Source organism: Canis lupus, chromosome 15 (genome assembly GCF_048164855.1).
Source record: "Canis lupus baileyi chromosome 15, mCanLup2.hap1, whole genome shotgun sequence".
NCBI classification, from domain to species: Eukaryota; Metazoa; Chordata; class Mammalia; order Carnivora; family Canidae; genus Canis; species Canis lupus.
Genome location: NC_132852.1, coordinates 16,987,242 through 17,009,451, shown reverse-complemented (window position 1 = coordinate 17,009,451; position 22,210 = coordinate 16,987,242). Strand labels below are relative to the sequence as shown.

General features: G+C 37.9%; 2 long non-coding RNA genes across 4 annotated transcripts in view; one reads left to right on the top strand and one right to left on the bottom strand.

The window, feature by feature from the left end:
• Positions 1-22,210, bottom strand: part of LOC140604691 (uncharacterized) — a 119,280-nt gene that overhangs the window by 73,643 nt on the left and 23,427 nt on the right. For all 3 annotated transcript variants that reach the window (XR_012007500.1, XR_012007499.1, XR_012007501.1), the window contains exon 2: positions 2,729-2,828. This is a non-coding gene — a long non-coding RNA (uncharacterized lncRNA). The remainder of the gene's footprint in view (positions 1-2,728; positions 2,829-22,210) is intronic.
• Positions 125-11,519, top strand: LOC140604692 (uncharacterized). Its single transcript, XR_012007502.1, has 2 exons — positions 125-253; positions 11,196-11,519. It is a non-coding gene; the product is annotated as an uncharacterized lncRNA (long non-coding RNA).

Genomic DNA, 22,210 nt, shown 5'->3' with positions numbered 1-22,210 from the left:
ATTTGTTAGGGCAGCCCTAGCGACTCATACAAGTGCAAAACGAGTGCTCTTGTCAAGAAGTGTTCCTTATTTGTAGAAAAGGGATAATTATAAGCCTGAGTGGTCTGGAAAAGCTCATATAGGAGGTTGGCCTTGAACTCGTCCTTGAAGAACAAACTGGACTGGGAGAGACCTCAGAAGGAAGAGAGAGAGAAGAAAAAAAAAAAAAAACAGAAGGAAAAGAGTCTGATGAGACCCAGTGGTATGCTAATGGGTGAGTGGGTCAGCAAAAAGCCTGGAATAGGTCATATGGGGAGTTAGGAGAAAAAATTAGGTGGGTGGATTAAAGGTTAATAGAAGTCTGCATATATTTCTCAAAAGGAAATGTTAAAAATATATCAGCTCATAGCCGTATATGCTTTTTTCTTCCTTTCTATGAAAATCAACTTAAGCCATTCTCTAGGAGAACATAATACAGCAATGTCAGCCTGGCTTTCTCTGATATATATCAAACAGGACATTTGCTCATAATAATCAATCAATGGTTTACTTCCCAGGTGCTTTCAAAATCAGCATTTTATCATAATACCCAGCTGCAGCTATTTCTACAGCTCAAATTTCAAGAGTCAGTCTTCTGGGCTCTTTTTGAAATAAAGTAAATTGATCATAAATAATCTAACTGAAAAGAGAAAATCAGATACTTTAAAAGAAAAGAAAGAAAGCTTCTTAAATGGTCTTTTTTTTTTTTTTTTTTTTCTTGTTAAACTCTAAACATGCAGCCCAGGAGACAGGTAAAGTATTTTAAGTAAATAATGTTGAAGTTATTAGCACGCCAGTATCTGGGCTTCTCCTGCCATACCTTGGAGTTACCCCATTTCTTTTCTTCCCTACAATTTGTGCATTTTTATTTTACTCCTTCCCTGAGCATGACATGTTCCTTACATGAATTAGGAAGAAGGCAAAAAGAAAAACATCTACAATCTTATAATTTAGATTGTGAGACTAGCTACAAAAATTATGACTACCACACTTGTGGTGGCTTTAAAAATATCATCTCACACCCATAATAATCTTCAGAAATTGGTAATGTTTTTCCCCCTTACATGTACACTTAACCTGGTTTTCAGGGATGGTGTTTCTCCTTAAGATCCAAATGACAATAAACACAGTGGTGATTTTATAGGCAGTCCAACAAGCCATTTCACTGCCAGCCAGGGCAACTTTTACGTGTAATTCCTGTGACTTTTGAAAAAGCGTGCATGTGGTATGGAAACCCAGCCTTCTGATTATCTTTCCTCTTGACACATTACTTCAAAACGCAGGTCAGGAGTTCTGCTGGTCCCCATAGATCTTATTTGTCAGCTGCCATGGCTTGTGCCACGGCTTCTGGCCTCCTGACTATGTTCCCTGTCGACACTATTGCTTCAAAATGCAGGTCAGGAATTCTGCTAGTCCCCACAGATCTTATTTGTCACCTCTCAACAGGGTGAGCATGATTCTGTTTCTACCCTCTATACTCCTTTCTATCTGATTTGAATTAATTCAATTTTCATTGCTTCTCCTGTTGTTACTGTTGTTTTATGATGCTGTTTTATTTATCAAGTAGTTATCCTCATATTTTCTAACATATATTTTATGTTATTTTCCTATTGGCATCTGAAATTAGTGTCAAAAAATCAAGGAAAACTCTAACATGTTTACATTAGAATCATCTGGAATTTTAGTTGCAGGTTATTGATTTTAACATTGTGTATCATCAATTACTTAGACATTACTCTCTGTTTACTGTTCTTTTTAACTTACCTTCCCCCCCTTAAATGTCTTCTTTTTCCTAAATTTAATGTTTATTTTGCTATGAGTGATTTTTTGAAATGATGTTTTAGAAAATATTTAATTTGTGGTAAACTTTCCAAATTCTTGCATGTCCCCAAATGTCTTCATTTATTCTCTCAGTTGATGGATTATGTGTCAGACTGTTTGTGGTTACAAATAACCGCAGTAAGATTTCTAGTCCTACATGTTTTTTCAGATTTTTTCCATTCCCATCAAGAGGCAGAACCTACTACACAACCTAAAAAGCTTCTATACAGTAAAGGAAACAACCTCCACTTGCTCCCCACCAAAAACCCTCAAAAGGCAATCCATTTAAGGAAGAAAATATTTGATATATCAATGATATATCTGATTAGGGGGTTAATATCCAAAATATATGAAGAACTCATACAACTCAACACCAAAAAAAAATCTGATTTAAAAATGGTTAGAGGACCCGAATAGACATTTTTTCAAAAGAGACATACAGCTGGTCAACGGAGATGAAAAGATGCTCAACCCTCATCATCAGGGAAATGCAAATCAAAACCTCAGTGAGCTATCACCTCACACCAATTAGAATAGCTAGTATCAAAAAGACAAGAAGTAACAATTGTTGGTGAGGATATGGTAAAAGGGAACCTTCATGTGCTGCTGGTAGGAATGGAAATTGGTGCAGCCTATGGAAAACGATATGGAGGTTCTTCAAAAAATTAAAAATAGAAATACCATACAACCCAGTCATTCCCCAACTGACTATTTATCCAAAGAAAATGAAAAGACTAATTCAAAAAGATATAGGTTTATGTTTATTGCAGTATTCACAATAGCCAAGAAATGGAAATAGCCCAAGTGACCATCAATAGATGAATGGATAAAGATGTGGTATATATACATATATAACGGAGTATTATCCATAAAAAGAATGAGAGCTTACCATTTGCAACAAAATGAATGGACCTAGAGGGCATTATGCTCACTGCAATAAGCCAGACAGAGAAAGCCAAATTCCATATGATTTCACTTGTATGTAGAATCTAAAAAACAAAACCAAAAAGACTCATAAATACTGAGAAAAAGGAACTGGTGATTACTAGGGGTAAGGGGGTAAGGGGGGGAATTAGGTGAAGAGAACTTAAAAAAAGAGACCATCTATTTTCCCTCCTCTGACCAAGATTTTCTGACTGTTTTGACAAATTGTGGCAAAAGTAGTGATACCATCTCTCTCTTTCATACACTCTCTCAACTTGATCCTGAGAACCCAACCACCATGTTGGAGGAAGTCCAAACTAGTCTGTGGGGAGAGACCATTGGGAGAGGCTCAAGTAGAGAGGAAGTGAGGCCCCCAGCCTATAGCCAGCATCAATCTCCAGACATGTGAGTAAACGAGCCTTCAAAAGTTTCCAGCCCCCAGCCCGTGTGTCTTCTAGCTGATGCCACAGTGTGGAACAAAGACTAGCCATTCTAGCTCTGACTTCTCCAAATATCTGGCCCAAATTCCTTTTGTTGTATTTTATCATTTGAGTTTTGGTGTAATTTGTTACAAGGCCATAGTAACTGGAATGCGTTTTTTAGCCAGCAGAGAAAAAGAGAAAATACAAGTTCTTTTATATCTTTTTACAAGGGCATGAATCCCATTCATTAACACTCTACCTCATAACCTAATCAGTTCCCAGAGGCCCCATCTCTTAATACCATCACCTTGGGGATTTGGATTTCAGTGCATGAATATCTGGGGGACACAAATACTGTCAATAGCAGAGCTCATAAAGAAATCTTCTAAAGTGATAGAAGTTTGACTCTTTCAGGATATCTGGGTAGCTCAGTCAGTTAAGCATCTGCCTTTGGTTCAGGTCATGATCTCTGGGTCCTGAGATCAAGCCCCATGGTCAGGCTCTCTGCTCAGCCCAGAGTCTGTTTCTCCCTCTCCCTGACTCCCACCAGCTTGTGCTTGAACTCTTTCTCTCTCATAAATATTTAAATAAAAAAAAAAGTCTGACTTCTATTAATTCCATTTTCCAGAAACATGGACCAATTGCTACATATATTTTAGTTTCAGAAAACATGAACATTTCAGCTTTTCAAAGTGGCCTATTTCTTATGGAGTGAACCTTGATATGATGTACTAAATTCTGGCTTTGATTCTTCTCAATTCAGTTTCATCTTTTTCCTGATTATTGTTGACATGTTACACAGTAGACATTAGGATGCCTGTTTTGTGTTGTGATTTTCAACCTTTCCTCCCTGATTTTCTTTGCATTTTAGTTAGAAGTTAAAGAAAAAATGATTTGAGAATGCTAGCTGGATGCCATTTTGAACCAGAATTTCAATTATATTAAGAAAGCAGCTGATTCCAGTAATAGATTTTAATCTGTGATGGTTTTATTGGAATTATTTAAAGAGATGAGAAGACATGTGGATAAAATGTGAAAATAGTGATTTTTATCATATTTGGATGCTAAATCTGTAGAGGCACACAGATGGATATTCTAATTTCCTGATAAGAATTTCCAGAGTAGAAAAGCCCAGGGTGATGGATAAGAAAATGTTGAAAGACTGAGTTATTGATTTTGGAGAACATACCTGATTAGAATGGTAATAAAGTTCCTCAGAAAAAAACTGAAGTCTAGGTGGTCAAGGTTTATGTGATGTGGCTTCAGGTGCTAATGAATAAGATGTTATGAAAAGCAGATTTCAGCCTTGACACCTAATTGCACTTTTTCAAAAAGGTAAAAAATGTGTGTTGTGATGGTTAATTTCATGTGTCAACCTCATTAGATCATGGTACCCAGATATGTAGTCACCCATCTATTATTCTAGCTGTTTGTGTGAAAGTATTTTTAAAATGGGATTAGCATTTAAATCAGTAGACTGAATAGAGCTGATTAGCCTTCATAATGTGGGCAAGCCTTATCTGATCTGTTGAAGGCCTTAAGAAAAAATGGACTGCCCCCAACAAGAGAGAGTTCTACCAGAAGACTGCCTTTGGACTGGAGCTGCAGCATCAACTCTTTCCTGAGTCTGTAGGTTATTGGCCCATCCTTTGATTTTGGACTTGCCAGCCTCCTTGATTGCATGAGCCAATTCTTTAAAGTTGATCATTCTCATTCTCTCTCTCTCTCTCATTAGTCAGGATTCTCCAGTGTTTCTCTGAAGGGCTTTGACTTATACAGTAGGTGTGCAAGGGGATATACTGATTTTAAGGAACTGGTTCATGTCATTATGGAAACTGGCAAGCTCCTAATCTGTAGGTGGGCAGGCAGGCTGGAAACCAGGGAAGAGCTGATTTGCATTTCAAGTACAAAAGCTTTCTGATTTGCACTTCAAGTACAAAAGCAGGCTCCCTGCTAAGCAGTTTTTAATTCCTCAATGAGTAAATTTGCAGAACTCCTTCTTCTTCAGGAAACATCAGTCTTTGTTCTTAAGGCCCTCAACTGATTAGGCGAGGCCCATCTACATTATGGAGGGTAATCTGCTTTATTCAAAGTCTATTGATTTGAATGTTAAACTTATGCAAACCCCATGTTTTCACAGAAACATCCAGGCCAAATATCTGGGCACCTGGGCCCACTCAAGTTGATACACAGTCATCACATACACCCTATTGGTCCTCTTTCTCTGTAGACCCTTGTCTAATACACTAACTGATAGCTTTGTTCCTGGAAATCTTCATGAGAGGTTGAATAATAAAATCATCCATCAAGAGGTGGTTTGTAGTTTATAAATTTAGAGTAGACATAATTAATATAAAACTATGGGAGCAGAAGATTAAGTGTATTCTCTTTTTCTTTTTATATTTAAAGACACCGGGCATGCAAACTCCAATTCTGTCTGCAGCATTACTCATATTCACATCATGGACTATTTAACATGTGCTATGCCCTGGGATTACAGTAGAAAACAATGCAAACCCTTCCTTCATGGACCTTATATTCTTATTTCTGTTGTGGCTTTACTCATTGAGACAGATATCTGTTCTTTCTTTCAAATGTGATATGATTTATAATGTTATTTCAACCTCTTTAAAAAATGTCCTTCTTTCAAAGAATTTTTGCTCCTCAGCATAGGAAATAAGCTGTTAGTTAACTAGCCGACCATCTATTAGAGTGGATTGCTTTATCTGTTTTTGGAAAATCTGTGGGTTGTAGTCAGGTGATAGAATTCTTCTTTTGCTTCCTAAGGACTGCAAGATTTCTAGATATTTACCTTGAATAAGTCATATTAATTTTTCTAAACATAGTTAAGTGATATGTCCTTCAAAATGTTTTCAACAGCAAGTATATGGCTCTTATGGGAAGAGAGATTGCTCATGGGAATAGATTTGCCAAAGAGGTTTCTTTGCTCTCAGTACTTAAGGGTGTAAAAATTCATTTCTCTATTAAATGAGAACTCTCTTCCTTTCCTTGTTTGATGCTTCTTATTCTTTGTCTTTTCCTCCTTAGATGAATTCTGAGATAAACTACATTTCTAAATATGTGAAAATGAATAAGGTGGTGCCCTGTATTAGAGATGAAAGTCTCTTACTTTAAATCAAAAGCTAGAAATGACTAAGCTTTGTGAGGAAGGTGTGTCAAAGACCAGACAGGCCAAAAGCTAGGCTTCTTGTGCTAAACAGCCAATCTTTTATTTTTGTTATATATTCTCTCTACTGTTTAATTGTATTTTAGAATGCAAACATACAGCATACATAAAATATAACATTAAATATAACTAAACATACAATTATTTGCTCCTTTGAATAGAAGCAACCAGGAAAAGAATAGCTGACTTAAATAATAAGAGTATTTTTAAGGTGTTATTTATTTATTTGACAGAGTAAGCACAAGCAGGGGGAGCAGCAGAAGGAGAGGGAGAAGCAGGCTCCCTGCTAAGCAGGTTTTAATTCCTCAACTCTGGTTCTTTTTTTTTTTTTTTAAGATTTTATTTATTTATGAGAGAGAGAGAGAAAGAGAGAGACAGGCAAAGGGAGAAGCAGGCTCCATGCAGGGAGCCCGACATGGGACTCCATCCCGGGTCTCCAGGATCCAGCCCTGGGCTGAAGGTGGCACTAAACCGCTGAGCCACCAGGGCTGTCCTCAACTCTGGTTCTTTTTTAAATTTACCAACTCTCTGTTGAAATTCTCAATGAGTCCATCTACTCTTTTCTCAGCCCAGTGAATACCTTTATGATCATTACTTTGAATTCTGTATCAGAAACTCAACAAGGAAACAGTGGTTTTAGATCACACATTAGACCAGATGGACTTAGTATATATTCAGAATATTCCATTTAAACAGAGCAGAATTCACATTCTTTCCAAGTGGACATGGAACATTCTCCAGGATGGAACTCTATTAGGCCACAAAACAAATCTCAATAAATTTAGGAAGACTGAAATTATATCAAACTAACATCTTTTCCAACAACAATTGTATAAAACTAGAAATCAACTATAAGAAAAAAATTGGAAAAAAAAGACAAACTATAGGGGCTAAATAACATGCTACTAAATAATCAATGTACCAACAAAAAAATCAAAGAGGAAATAAAAAAATACATAGAGGCAAATGTAATGAAAACACATTGGTCCAAAATTTTTGGGACAGAGCAAAAGCAGTTCTAAGAGGGAAGTTTGTAGGGATACAGGCATACACCAAAAAACCCCCCAAAATCTCAATTAAACCACCCAGTCATGCCCCTTATAGGACCTAGAAAGAAGAACAAAGTGCAAAACTAGTAGAAAGAAGAAAATGACAAAGATTAGAGTGGATATACATAAAATAGACTAAACAAAACAAAACAAGAGGCTAGATCAATGGAACCAGGAGCTGATTCTTTGAAAAGGTAAACAAACTTGATAAATATTTAGCCAGCCTCATCAAGAGAAACAAGAGAGAGGACTCAAAATAAAAAATGAAGAAGGAGAATGAACAATCAACACCACAGAAATACAAGGGATTATAAGAGAATACTATGAAAAATAAAAGCCAAAAAAAACTGGAAAACTTAGAAGAAATGGATAAATTCCTAGAAACATACACACTTCCAAAATAGAATGAGGAAGAAATAGAAAACGGAGCAAATGAATTAATACTAATGAAATTAAATTGGCAATTTAAAAACTCCAAAACAATGAAATTCCAGGACCAGATGGCTTCTCCAAATGACCAGATGAATTCTATCAAACATTTAAAGAAGAGTTAACACCTATTCTCAAACTATTGCAAAAAATAGACGAGGAAGGAAAACTTCCAAATTCATTCTACGAGGTCAGTATTACCCTGATACGAAAACCAGATAAAGACTACAAAACAAAAGCCAAAAAACAAACAAAAACTATCCCACAAAACTGCAGGCCAACATCTCTGATGATTATAAATTTAACAATTGTCCACAAAATATTAGAAACTGAATTCAATACATTGAAAATATCATTCACCACAATCAAGTGGGATTTATTCCAGGGATGCAAGGAAAATTTAATATTTGCAAATCAACTAACATGATATATCACATTAACAAGAGGAAGGATAAAAAGAATATGATCATCTCGATAGATATACAAAAAGCATTTCACAAAATTTAACATTTGTTCATGATAAGATCTCTCAACAAAGTAGATTTGGAGGGAATATACATTAACTGAACTAAGGTCATATATGAAAAACACACAGCCTAACAAGATACTTTTCCTCTAAGATCAGAAATACGCTTTTTCTCTAAGATAAGGGTGTTCTCTCTCACCACGTTCATTCTACTTGGCAATGCAAATCCTAGCTGGAGGATTCAGAGAAAAAAAAAAAGAAAGAAAGAAAGATAAAAAGAAAGAAAAAGAAAATGCAGTCAAATTGGTAAGAAGTAAAAACTTCCACCATTGCAGATGATAGGATACTATATATAGAAAATCCTAAAGGCTCCACCAAAAAACTATTAAACTAATAAATGAATTCAGTAAAGTTGTAAGATACAAAATTAATCTGTAAGAAATCTGTTGCATTTCTATACCCTATTAGTGAAGTAGCAGAAAGTATTAAGAAAATAATTTCATTTACAATTACTCCAAAAAGAATAAAATACCTAGGAACAAATTTCACCAAGGAGGTGAAAGGCCTATACTCTGGAAATAGGACATTGATGAGACAAATCGATGACAACACAAACAAATGGAAAAATATACCATGCTCATGGATTGGAAGATTAGTATCATCAAAATGTCTGTACAGGTCAAAGATATTCACAGATTTAATACAATCCTTATCGAAGTATCAACAGCATTGTTTCATAGGAACAAATAATCCTAAAATTTGTATGGAACCACAAAGACCTTGAATGACCAAAGTAGTCTTCAGAAAGAACAACAAAGTTGGAAGTAACACAATCTCACATTTGAAGATTACTACAAAGCTGTAGTAATCAAAACAGTACGTTACTGGCACAAAAATAGACCTATGAATCAGCCAAACAAGATAATGAGTCCAGAAATAAGTCCATACTTATATGGTTGATTAATCTACAACAAAGTAAGCAAGAATATGTAATTGGGAAGAGACAGTCTCTTCAACAAGTGGTGTTGGGAAAACAAGACAGCTACATGTAAAAGAATAAAACTGGACCTCTTACCCCAATCACAAAATAAACTCAGAATGAGTTAAAGAGCTAACTGTGAGACCTGAAATCATAAAACTCCTAAAAGAAAACATGAGCAGTAATCTCTTAAACATTGGCCTTAGCAACATATTTGTGGATATGTCTCCTCAATCAAGAGAAACAACAACAAAAATAAACTATTGGGACTATACCAAAATAACAAAAGGCAACCTATGGAATAGGAGAAGATATTCGCAAGTGATATAACCAGTAAAGGGTTAAATATCCAAAATATAAAAAGAACTTTTACAGCTCAACACCAAAGAAACATCTGGTTTAAAATGAGCAGGGGACCTGGATAGACATTTTTCCAAGGAAGACACACAAATGGACAATACATGTATGAAAAGATGCTCAGCATTCCTCATCATCAGGGAAATGCAAATCAAAACCACAATGAAATATCACCTCACACCTGTCAGAATGCCTAATGTAAAGGAGACAAGAAATAACAAGTGATGGCAGAGATGTGGAGAAAGGGAAACCTTCATGCCCTCTTGGTATGCCCTCTTGGTAGGAGTGTAATTTTGGTGGAACCATTGTGGAAAACAGTATAGAAGTTTCTCAAGCAATTAAAATTAAAATACCACATGAACTAGTAACTTCACTACTGGGCACTTAGCCCTCTCAAAACAACAACAATAGCACTAATTTGAAAAGATATATACACACGTAATCTTTATTGCAGCATTATTTACAATAGCTAAGGTATGGAAGCAACCTAAGTGTCCATCAATAGATTAATGGATTAAAAAATTATATATATATATAATTGTGTATTTTGTATATAAAATTGTATATAAAATTATATATATATAATTGTATATATATATACACACACACACATACATACAATGGAATATTATTTATCCATAAATAGAATAAGATCTTGTCTTTGCAATAACATGGATAGATCTAAAGGGCATTATACTAGGTAAAGTAAGTCAGAGAAAGACAAAAACCCTATGATTTCAATTGTAGGTGGAATCTAAACAACAAAACAAAGAACAAATAAACAGACTTAAATATAGAGACCAAATTGGTAGTTGCCAATTGGCAGAAGAGGGGAGGTAGGTGAGATGGATGGGTGAAATAGAAAAAAGTGATTAAGAAGTTAAAAACTCTAGTTATAAAATGAATGTTAAAGACATTTAAAAGTACAGTATAGGAAATAGAGTTAATAGCATTATAATAATGTTATAGGATAGATGGTGACTGTACTTACCACGGTGACAGTGAATAATTACAGAATTGTGGAACTGAGATGTTGTACACTTATAACTAATGTAACATACTATGTGAACTAAACTTCAATAATAATAAACGTTTCACAGCTTTAATGTAAGTTTTGCATATATTTTGTCAGATTTACCTTCAAACATTACACTTATTTTTGTTACAGATGGTATTTTTTTTTTAAATTTGAATTTTCAAAACGAACTAGGGGTGGTGGAAGGGGAGAAGGGCGGGGGGTGGGAGTGAATGGGTGACGGGCACGGGGGGTTATTCTGTATGTTAGTAAATTGAACACCAATAAAAAATAAATTAAAAAAAAATTTGAATTTTCAGTTATTGACTGTCAGACATTTGATTTATATTGACCTTGATTATGCAAACTTACTAAACTCCCTTATTTCAATAGCATTTTAAAAAATTATTTGCAATATTAATGTAAACAATCCTAATAAGTAAAGGTTTGGTTTTTGTTTTTGTTTTTGTTTTTTTTTAATCTGTGCATTTTTTCTTTCTTTCTCTCTCTTCCCCTTTTTGCTTTTAGGACTTCAAATGTGGTGGGATATAGAAGTGAGAGAGTTGGTCTTCCCATCCTGTTCCTGTTCCCGGAGGCCAAGCATTCAGAGAGAAAGCTGAAAGCTCTTCACGAATGACTTTTTATCAGGTCGAGAGAGAGCTCCCTTCCATTCTAATTTACTGATCGTTTTCGTTACAGTCGAATATGAATTGTGTCAAATGATTTCTGTGCATCTATTTAGATCGTGTGATTTATCTTTTCCTAGTATGAGATGCCAAACTACCTTGATCACTTAAAGGTTGAACCAATCTTCCATTCCTAGAATAAACCACGGTTGGCAGTGAAATGTTACCTTTGATTTGTACGGGTATGTCTGTCCATAGCAGTGCTTTGTCTTTTTTTTTTTTTTTTTTTAAATCTTTTCTTTAATCTTATTTGTGCTGAAAATACAAAGCAACTTTCAGAAGTGAGTTGCCCGAATCACCACCCACTGGGGCCGGGAGGGCTCTGGGGACCCTGTGCACAGGCCGCCTGTGAATCCCGCAGACACTCTTTTTGTTCTGGACACCATGCTCGTGTTCAATCAATTTTCGACCCCATGCTCTCTCTGTTCTCCCAATCCGGCTTAAGAGAACTCTCCCGCAGGGAGCCAGTGGTGAAAACAGAACCTCTCTTTAGTCTGGGCTATAGGAGGTTTGTTTATGGTTCTGGTTTTGGCAGAAATTAACGCTTTGTGGCTCCTTTTCTCTCTTTGTAGTTGGACCCCCCCCCCGCACCCCAACTTGCTAAGAGGCCTGGAACACTTTCCTTATATTCTTTATTTCATTTGAAAAGGGGAGCAGGGCAAAATTAATATATCCCTGTACTCTTTTGTTCTATTTTAGAATAGGAAACTGGTGGGAAATCAAAGAAATTCTGATTTCTTGCTTTTACTTAAAAAAGTGTGTGAACCTTTGCTTTCCTCACCTCCCATACCCCCTCCCTGGACGGCTCTCCTGGCTGTTGCCACTTTGCCTCTAGGTCCCAGGCTGCCTCAGGGAACCAAGCCCTCCCTTGATTTTTTTTTTAAGACTTTATTCATTCATGACACACACACACACACACAACAGAGAGAGAGAGAGAGAGAGAGAGAGAGGCAGAGACACAGGCAGAGGGAGAAGCAGGCTCCATGCAGGGAGCCCGACGTGGGACTCGATCCCGGGACCCCAGGATCAGGCCCTGGGCTGAAAGCAGGTGCTCAACCACCGAGCCACCGAGGCTTCCTTTTTACCAGATTGGCAGAAACCCCCATTGCGTGACAGGGGCTGGGGTCCTGCTGCCCCACTGGGGGGTGCGGTGGACAAAAGGGCCCCGTGAGTGTGACCACCAGTCTGCAAGGCTGAGTGGCTCCCAATGTCACTGTGTCCCTGGCTCGCTGCTTCCTGGTGACTGGCTCTCCATGGCACTGATCACGGCACTGGCAGTGTGGCCCCAGGGCCCAGAAGGCCCCCCTGACAGCCTCCATCAATCTCTTTCCCTTTCCTCAAGACTTTCTGCTCAGGAAAGGTGTCACAGTTCTGTCACTCTTTCCTTTCGTCCCGCTCTGACAATGCCGTAGTTCCGACAGGGGGGACACTGATGATTTAACTGCAAAGGTCAGTCACTTCCTCAGATGGATCCTGGGGGGGGGGGGGCACGGAGGCTTCTCACTGGCAGGGGAGCCATGAAACCAGCCTGGGAAGTAGGGCCAAGGCTCCTGCTGGGCCTGGCTCAGCCCCCAGGGCCTGGAGACACAGCTGTGCAGGAGGAAGCCCACGGCTACCCTCGTCTCCCCCTCCATCTCTCTCCTCCCTGCTCTCACAGTCACCTCCTGAGTCTCCCTGGAAACCTTCTTGCTGGCTGGATGCCTTTGCCAGTTGGCTGGGAAGACTCATGGTGTTAGTAAAGCCACTGCGGAGAGATGCAAGAGTGCTAACAGGGGTAATTATAATGTCCTATGACAGAGGGTGGCGCTCAGCTTTCCACAAAGGATAGAAGGAATGGGGACAGGAGCCTATTCTTGTCAGATTCTCTGGGCCCTTCTGTGACTCGATGGAGGGATATTGGCTCAATGTCAGCTAGTGAGGGGAGAGCCACTTGGGTGCCTGTGGGGTGCTGACTCTGTCTTTGCTCTGCTCCCTCATCCTGTTGCCTTTCTTTGCTGCTCCCAATGAAGGAACCGGCTTGTGTGGACCTGCAGGGGAAGTAGCCACTCAGCCCTTGAACCGAACCCGAAGGGTGACCACCATCACCGCTCTGCATCCTTGGTGTTGTTTTGAAAATCTTTCAGCCCCACATGGAAACAAATTTCTAGGCTCAAGATGCAGCTGCTCCTGCCCGGGTGCCGTGTTCATGAACTGAACTTTGGTGTCTCTGTAAATACTCTGCTTCACCAGAAACACCACTTCACCAGTATATCTGGTCAGCCAATTCCTAAACTCCAAGCCAATACTGGGATCTAAGCTTACTTCCTTGTTCCTTGATGTTTTTAAAGGTCAGATATGCAACCCCAGCCAATCATGCCGTTTCTTCATTGCCATTTCTAAAGCTCTACAAAAGCTGCTCTTGGCCAAAATCCCTCAGAGTGCTCTCCTGCCTGTGAGGCACCGTACTCCCCCATCCATGGACTGTGTTCCCTTGGAATAGAAGACATCATAACTCGGGAGCCTGGGTGGCTCAGCTGGTTAAGTGTCCAACTCTTGATTTCAGTTGGGGTTGTGACCTCAGGGTTATGAGATTGAGCCCCAAGTGTGGCTCTATGCTCAGTGAGGAGTCTGCTTATCCTTCTCCTTCTGCTCCTGCTCTCTCCGCTCTCTCTTTCTTTCAAATAAATACATAAATAAAATCTTTAACAAAAGATATTAAAAGTCATTACTAACTGTGTTTTCTCATTTGACACCCTAAAGCTGAGGACTCACCTGCAATGGTGCTTCCCAACCATCTCTGACATCTCTACTCACTCTTAGACTACATGTGGCTATTATGTAGCTTTTACTGGTGCATTGGGGTCTGTTGGGTTCCAGGAACTCTGAAGTGATGCAGGCTTATAAGGCAACCCTACCCTACCCAACCCTACCTTACCCTACCCTACCCTTCCCTTCCCTTCCCTTCCCTTCCCTTCCCTTCCCTTCCCTTCCCTTCTCTCTTTCTTTCCTTCTTTCTTTCTTTCTTTCTTTCTTTCTTTCTTTCTTTCTTTCTTTCTTTCTTTCTTTCTTTCTTTCTTTCTTTCTTTCTTTCTTTCTTTCTTTCTTTCTTTCTTTCTTTCTTTCTTTCTTTCTTTCTTTCTTTCTTTCTTTCTTTCTTTCTTTCTTCCTTCCTTCCTTCCTTCCTTCCTTCCTTCCTTCCTTCCTTCCATCCCTAAGTCTTTTTTTTTATCAAGAGAATAATATCTATGAAAAAAGGTAGCAGAATGAAAATTTAAGTATAATTCATTTATTTTTGAGCTAGCACCAATTAACTACCAAACCTCTTTAATAAGAGTCTGGATTAGAATACCCAGCATGAGGCAAAAATCATCTTGAGAAAGAGCAAATCTAGAGGCATCACACTTCCTGATTTCAAGCCATATTACAGAGCTACAGTAAACAAAACGATATGTTATCAGCTTTATAAAAACAGACAGAGATCAGTGGAACCTAAAAATAAACCGAAACTTATATGATCAACTATTTTATGACCAAAATGTCAAGAATCTACAATGGATGAGCAGTCTCTTCAACAAATGGTGCTGGGAAAACTAGACAGCCACATGCAAAAGAATGAAACTGGACCATTTGCTTACACCATACATAAGAACAAACTCAAAATGGATTAGAATACCCTGCATGGGCCTGGAGGCTGAAATAGTACCTCCTATTCCTGAGATCACCAGAAAAAGGAGAGAGAGGAACTAGAAATGAGAATAAACACAAAGCAGGTCTGTCCTCCCAGTTCAGGCATAGAAACTGTGGAAACAAGGAGTTACAGATATGGATAGAGTCCTGCTCCCAGGGAGCCAGTCAGGCTTTGCTTTAGCTTAGTGTAAGGTGGGAAGGAAAAGAGAGAGCTGTCTAGGAGTAGAAAAAACAGAGGAGTTGGAATTTCTGTCTCTCAAACCCAGTAATCAAGAGACTTTCTGGGTCGCTTTTCTTTCTTTCCCTCTCTCTTTCATTCTTTCTTTCCCTCTTGCTCTCATTCTCTCTCCCCTTCCCCCTCCTTTACACTGATACTCTTCCTTTGGCTCAATTTTCTCAGGTAGACCTGAGACCTCATTTACCTCCAGTAGTAAAATATCAATTTGTTCTAACTCTTTCCCTCTCTCCACTCCAAATCTTGGGGGACCCTCCAAATTGTAAATGGTACTCTAATGCTACAGACAAAATGCCCACCATTGCTTAATAAGCCAGCCCATTTTTAGGACTCAAGCAGGATATCAGAATTCCATCAGCCAAGAGAGAATTATAATTCAATTAACTAGAAGATAAAGGTTCTGCTGTAAACAAAGAATATTCAGTTCTGTTTGGTTTTAAAGTGTTCTTTAGGTCTGGCACAGACTCCTGGTAAATAATGATGTTAGTTGGTTTTGGAGTGAATAAAGACAACGTTGCTTCTGGTAGCCTCTGTGCAGGGCTGTGTTCATACTAGCATTCGACCACCATTTGAGTTTCAGAAAATCACTGTAAGTCATTTTCAGAAAATCTGTAAAATCCAAAATACATTTCAAAAGGTAGGGTTAAAAATAAATAAATAAATAAATAAATAAATAAATAAATAAATAAATATAAATAAATAAATAAATAAATAAAATTTTATTTTTCTAAGATTGTATTTATTTATTTGAGACAGAGAAAATAAGTGAGAGGGAGGAGCAGAGGCAAAGGGAGAAGTAGACTCCTCCACAAACAGGGAATCTGACGAGGGCCTTGATCCCAGAATCCTGAGGTCATGACCTGAGACAAAGACAGCTACTTAACCGACTGAGCCATCCAAATGCCCCAATAATAAACTATTTTAAATGGATTTCACATTCTATATGTAAATATGAACGTATTTATTTCTTGAAAGTCTTATTTTAGAGAGAGAGAGCCAGCAGGGAGGACTGGCCAGGGGAGAAGGAGAGAATTTTGAGCAGACTCACTGCTGGGTGTGGAGCCTGACAGGAGTCTTGATCTCACAACTGTGAGATCGACCTGAGCCAAAACCAAGAGTCAGCTTACCTGACTAAGCCACCCAGGTGCCCAGAAATATGAATTAAATTAATATGAATTTAATTTTAGATTGATTTAAAGTCTATTTCACTGTTATCATTCTTTCTGTGTTCAGATTAAACATGCATAATAACTTCATTACTATATAAACATCTTATTGTGTTTTTGAAAGACCCAAAGACAAAATTTGTCTCCTTTTAGCTATCAATTGGCTTTTGTTAACATTCACACTTAATTGTCCAGTATATTAATGTGGCAAATTAATGTTAGGGACATTAACATTCCCTTATTTGGGAATTTGCCATCGTTTCATCATAGCCAGATAAAACTCATCTTAAATGCATGGGAAGTTCTTGAAGTTTTCTTGTTTTAAAAGGAAAATGATAGATACATTCCATTTTTTATAAGTGTTTTATCTATTTAGTGCATATATTTAAGAGAACGGTGAATGTATTCAGATAGTGCTTCAGGAACTGTTTGCACACGCCTTAGTTTTGACATAAAATCACACCGCTAATGTGTACCCTTTTCATTGTGGGGAAAACACTCTGAATATGAAGTCCATGTTACACTAGAGCTGAGCAATAGCTGCCAGAGCAGGGAGGTAGTTCCAAGCATGGAAGGGTTAGATATCAGCTTTTAATTGGTGATTAGGGGACGCCTGGGTGGCTCAGTGGTTGAGCATCACCCTTTGGCTCAAGTCTTGATCCCAGGCTCCTGGGATCCAGGATCTTATTGGGCTTCCCATGGGGAGCCTGCTTCTCCCTCTGCCTACATCTCTCTCTCTCTCTCTCTCTCTCTCTCTCTCTGTGTCTCTCATAAATAAATAAATTTTAAAAAATCTTGATTAGTGATTAGATACACTTTGCTTTAGGGACAGAAATTTTACCACCATTCTTATTGTTTGCCCTCAAAATGCACTTAGACAATTACCTCCAATATATTTAATAAGGTGAGTTGGAGCCATTTAATATTTAAATATATTTCATGAAGAAGTATTTTCAGGTAATGCTACAGGTTTTAGGAAAAAAAGTATGACTAAATATAAAGTGCACACTTGAAATAAATATCTGCATGTATATTTTATGATTAAAAAATATCTGAGCTGAAAAGGTTTACACAATTATCTTCCTTCACTCTGCACATTTAAGCCGAAACACAAAAATTGGTCTAGCAGCATATTGCAAATGTAGGAAAGGTATAGCCCATACTGGTATGCGAATAGCAACATGCACTTATAACAGATTCCCTGCTATGGTCTTGTTTGATCATTACATGTATGGAACACACTAGAATAGAAAAGAGAAAATCCGCCTTTGAGACCATTACATAAACTTTACTTGTAAGAAACTAAGCTTGACTTTCTGAAACATTTTATATGACCACCTAACAGGCTGGGAAGGAAATACTGTATTCATTCAAAGGATAAAAACATAGTTGCAGTGAAAATTAGCCTTGGTCTAGAAACCAGGAGATTTGTATTCTTTATCCCGTCCTGCTATTAGTCAGCCATGTAACTGCTGTAAATTTGCTTCATCTCGGCAATCTCAGATTCTTAATTTATAAAATTACAGGATTTAAATTTCTGTTTAATTCTATCATGCTGATTTTTTTCTTTTTTGTGATTTGAACTGTTAAAGGTGAATTTTTACTCCCTCTGGTGGTGGATAAGAGTATAACAATAAAAAAACACCATAAGAAAATGCTTTTATTAGCCTCTTGGGTTAGAAAAGAATGCATTTAAACTTCAATTATGTTCGATTTCTAAATTTCTTTAAATGTTCATCAGATGCATAGATTCTAAAAATGACTGCATTTTTAATATGTGACTTCAATTATTTAATTCACTATAACTAAAACTTTAGTTAGTTTTAGTTACAGTAGAGGTTTTAAAAAGCTATTCAACATGAAATTTTCAAACCATATGGAAGAAAGAATATTCTTATAAACCTCCACATACTCATCACTCAGCCTCAACAATTACCGCCCTGCAATCATTCTTTCATCTATTTCCTCCTTACTCCTCTTCCACCCCTGAATTATTAAAGAGCAGATTCTAGATATTTTATTATTTATTAACAAATATGCCCGTATATATTCCTAAAACATAAGGATTCTTTAATATAAATGCAATATTATTAATATACCTAAAATCAACAATGTTAATACAATCAGATATCTGGTTAGGGCTCATATCTTTCCAGTGCTTAGCAGTGTTTGCTTTATAGCTGTTTTTTTTTTTTTTTTTTTTTTTGCATCAGGGTCTAAATAAGATCCACATATCACATGTGCATGATATATCAAGTCCCTTTAATCTGTAACAGTTTTTAAAAAGCTGTAATAAAATGAACTGCCAAAAAAAAAAAAAAAGCTATGATCTGTAATAGTTCTCCTCTCTTTTTTCTAACTGTTTGTTGAAGAAACCCAGTCAATTACCCTATAACATTCCTCAATTCTAGATTTTGTTTATTATATCCCTCTGTGGTCACCTTCCTCTACTACCAGTAATTACATCTAGGACCTTGATCAGATTCAGATTCTATTCTACACTTTCTTTACATTTTTCCCTTTACTATCTTTTCTTTCTTTCTGCAACTATACCTCCTAGTTGTGCTGTCTTTGTGGGATGTTCAGAGTGTTCAACGGCTCTGGTTTCATTCACTGTCTAACATATGGTCAAGTTGTTCCTCACTCAACTGAACTCTACAATATGTAGTAAAAGAATTCATTTACAGTTTTCACAGTATTATATTTAAGGTACTCAGTCATTCAAGAAGAATCTCTAAAATTTCTTTTATCAGAATTCTGTTTTTTTCCCCCATAAATTATAATTCAGTCAGTATAGCCAAACATCATGTAATTTTGACGGGTTACAGTGGAATCATCTGTTAGAAACATCTGTTTATTAATATTTTCTTTTGCCTAGAAAAATATCTGTGTCTTTTTCTCAAATATCTTTTCTCTACCGAGTTCTCATTTTTCCCAGTGGTTAGTCATAATCTTGTATTATTATGTTAGTTCATGGTGCATAGAAAAGTTATTTATTCAATGTATTGTCTCTAGACCTTCTGAGACCAATAATGTTTGCTGTTAAATAAAGTTGGCCTTGAAAAGGTGAAATTATAGGAACAAGTTATTTTATCTGTTCTCCTAACTTTCATATTGATATATACTCAACATTTATACATATGATGGCCTTGAGGAAAAGAACACATACCATAGTTAAATGAGCATCTGGAGACCATTAAGGAGAAGAGAGTGATGGGGAAGGACAAGACACATGAGCTCATGAGAATAACACCTGGTGTTAGCACAGTGGTGTTTTTCCAGTTCCTAATCAATTAATGAGGACCTATTACATGTTTTACATGGAAAATGAAATTGCAAGGAGAATATGGATGCATATGCTAAGGGCAATTACAAAATCATTTTCAAGTGTATCACCTTAGTCTCATTTATTTGAAAGATGCTTGAGTTTAGTAATGCATTGCTCTTCATTAATTTTTATATTTAGTAGCTTACATGGACTCAGATACACAACAGGTTCTTCAGAAAGCCAGATATTTGGGTGCAGGAAGTTTACTAGGGAGTACTTTTGAGATTAATACCTTTAGGAGACAGAAGACAGCCCAACTGCATCTGTCAGCCTCCCCAGCAGCTGTGGGAACTGATGCTCTGTGTGAATGGTGAAGTGGGGAGACTTTGCCACAGTTTGTTACTTTTTAAAGGAAATAGGTTGAGCTTTACTAGTTCAAAATATAGTGATATAATAAGAAATATATATTTGATCTTCATCCCTAGGTCTTAGCACAAAGCCCCTAAAAGTCTTGGAATTTCCTGAGTGGTAGGGGTAAGGGCAGAAACTCTTGCCATTCATAACAAGACCCTTTCAATGAGATCCTGAGTTTATACTACTAAGATGACCTTAATGAGCCCATAGATAGCTTTATGATGGGGATGGTTGCCAGAGGAGCCAACGATGTGATTAAGGGTTAGAAATTATAGCCCCAAACTTCAACCCATGGCCAATGACTTAATCATTGAGATGAAATTTCAGTTGTAATAAAACTTCCATAAAAAACGTTCAACTGTGGGTCTTCAGGTAAGAGAACTCATGGAGGTGCTGGGAGGGTACCATATCCGGAGGAGGCACAGAAACTCGGTACACATATACCCTGCCTGCCCCCAATATCTTGCCCTATGAATCTTTTTCATTTGGCTATTCCTGAGAAGTTGTTTTATAATAAACTTGTAATAATGAGTAAAATGCTTTCTTGAGTCCTGTTAGCTATTCTAGCAAATTATTGAAACTGAAAATGGGCATGTGGGAACCCTGATTTTATAGTTGGCTTGTTGAGAAATATGGGAGACTCATGACTTGCAATGGGCATATGAAATGGGGGTAGTCTTATGGGTTTGAGCCCAGTTTACTGTGGGGTCTGTCCTAACTCCAGGTACAAAGTGTCAAAATTGAATTGAATCATTAGATTCCTAGTTGATGTCCAGAGAATTGGAGAATCTGCAAGTAAAAAAACAGATCCTAGTAGGTTTCTTTTATGTATTCCTAACCAGAATTATTTTTTAAAGCCCATCTTGTATAGTTGGTAAATTATATTTACCCTAGCATCCTTTAGCCAGAAATGTATTGATGTATTTGAGGAAAATAATTTAAGAATAACAGTAGATACTAAAGTACTTTTCTGATTATGTTTTACTTAATCTAAAATTGCAGTGAGTACATCCATTCCAGACCTAGCTTGTGAATCAGAAACAACTCTTCTGATATGAACCAGAAGAAAAGGGTGAGACACAAAAAAGAAGCAAAGTGGGAGAGGAAGGACCCAAGATGGCAACATAGACTCTGAACTCACCTATTAAATAGACACACCAAATTGATACTTGGTTTTGGAGTGATTCCTCCTAAAAAAGAACTGAGGGCTGACTGAACAGCTTCTGCACAAGAAAGGATAGAGAGAAAATGGCAAGAGAGAGACATGGTAATGAAGGGAACCTCCACTCCCAATATTATGAAATGCAGTGGGGAGGGATAGTAATGAACCATCGCGAATAGATTCACCTCTGCAGGGGCACAGAAAAAAAAAAAATCCATGGTTTCAAGGACAATGAGAATATAAAAGATCCAGCTCTAGAACTCCACCAAACAGCAGGGGAGATGCTAGAATTCTCTCTGCATCAGAGGGACTGGCAAGCACTATGACTTTCTTTCCCCTTCCCTGTGATAGTGCAGGGGAGCAGGGTCCAGGTGGCCTAGCTAGCCTACTGTCTTGGTGAACCTTAGATCCCTTCCCCATACCAGCCCCAGACATCTTACAAAGGTGGCCCCAGTACATGCACACTGAGTAGCCTTTGTCAGCACTCACTACAATTCCAGCCATCTTGCTAAAGGGATACAGTCAAAAGTATCCCAGAAAACTCCAGGCCTACACCATTTAGTTCCAGATGATTTGCCAGGGACCTCTAAGCCTGCACCTCCCTTAGCAACAAATGCCTTTCCAGAGCACCCCGTGCATGGAGTGCTCCCAGAAACCTCTGGCTGGTACCCACTTCACCTTCAGCTGTCCTGCCATGACACTTTCAGCAACAGAAAACCTCAGGACCTGCCAGCTTGTACCACTTCAGCTTTAGTTGATCTGCCAGGGTGCCTGCTGTGTGAGAGCCCTGGGAACACCCTGGCCCATGCCCATTTCAACTCTGACCATCCAACCAGGGTACTCAGGGTGGCCTCAGCATGAAGTACCCTGCCAGACCATGCCAGACACAGCCCCAGCCAGTCAACCAAAATCATCAGGCACACACAGTCCACACAGAGAATGACCA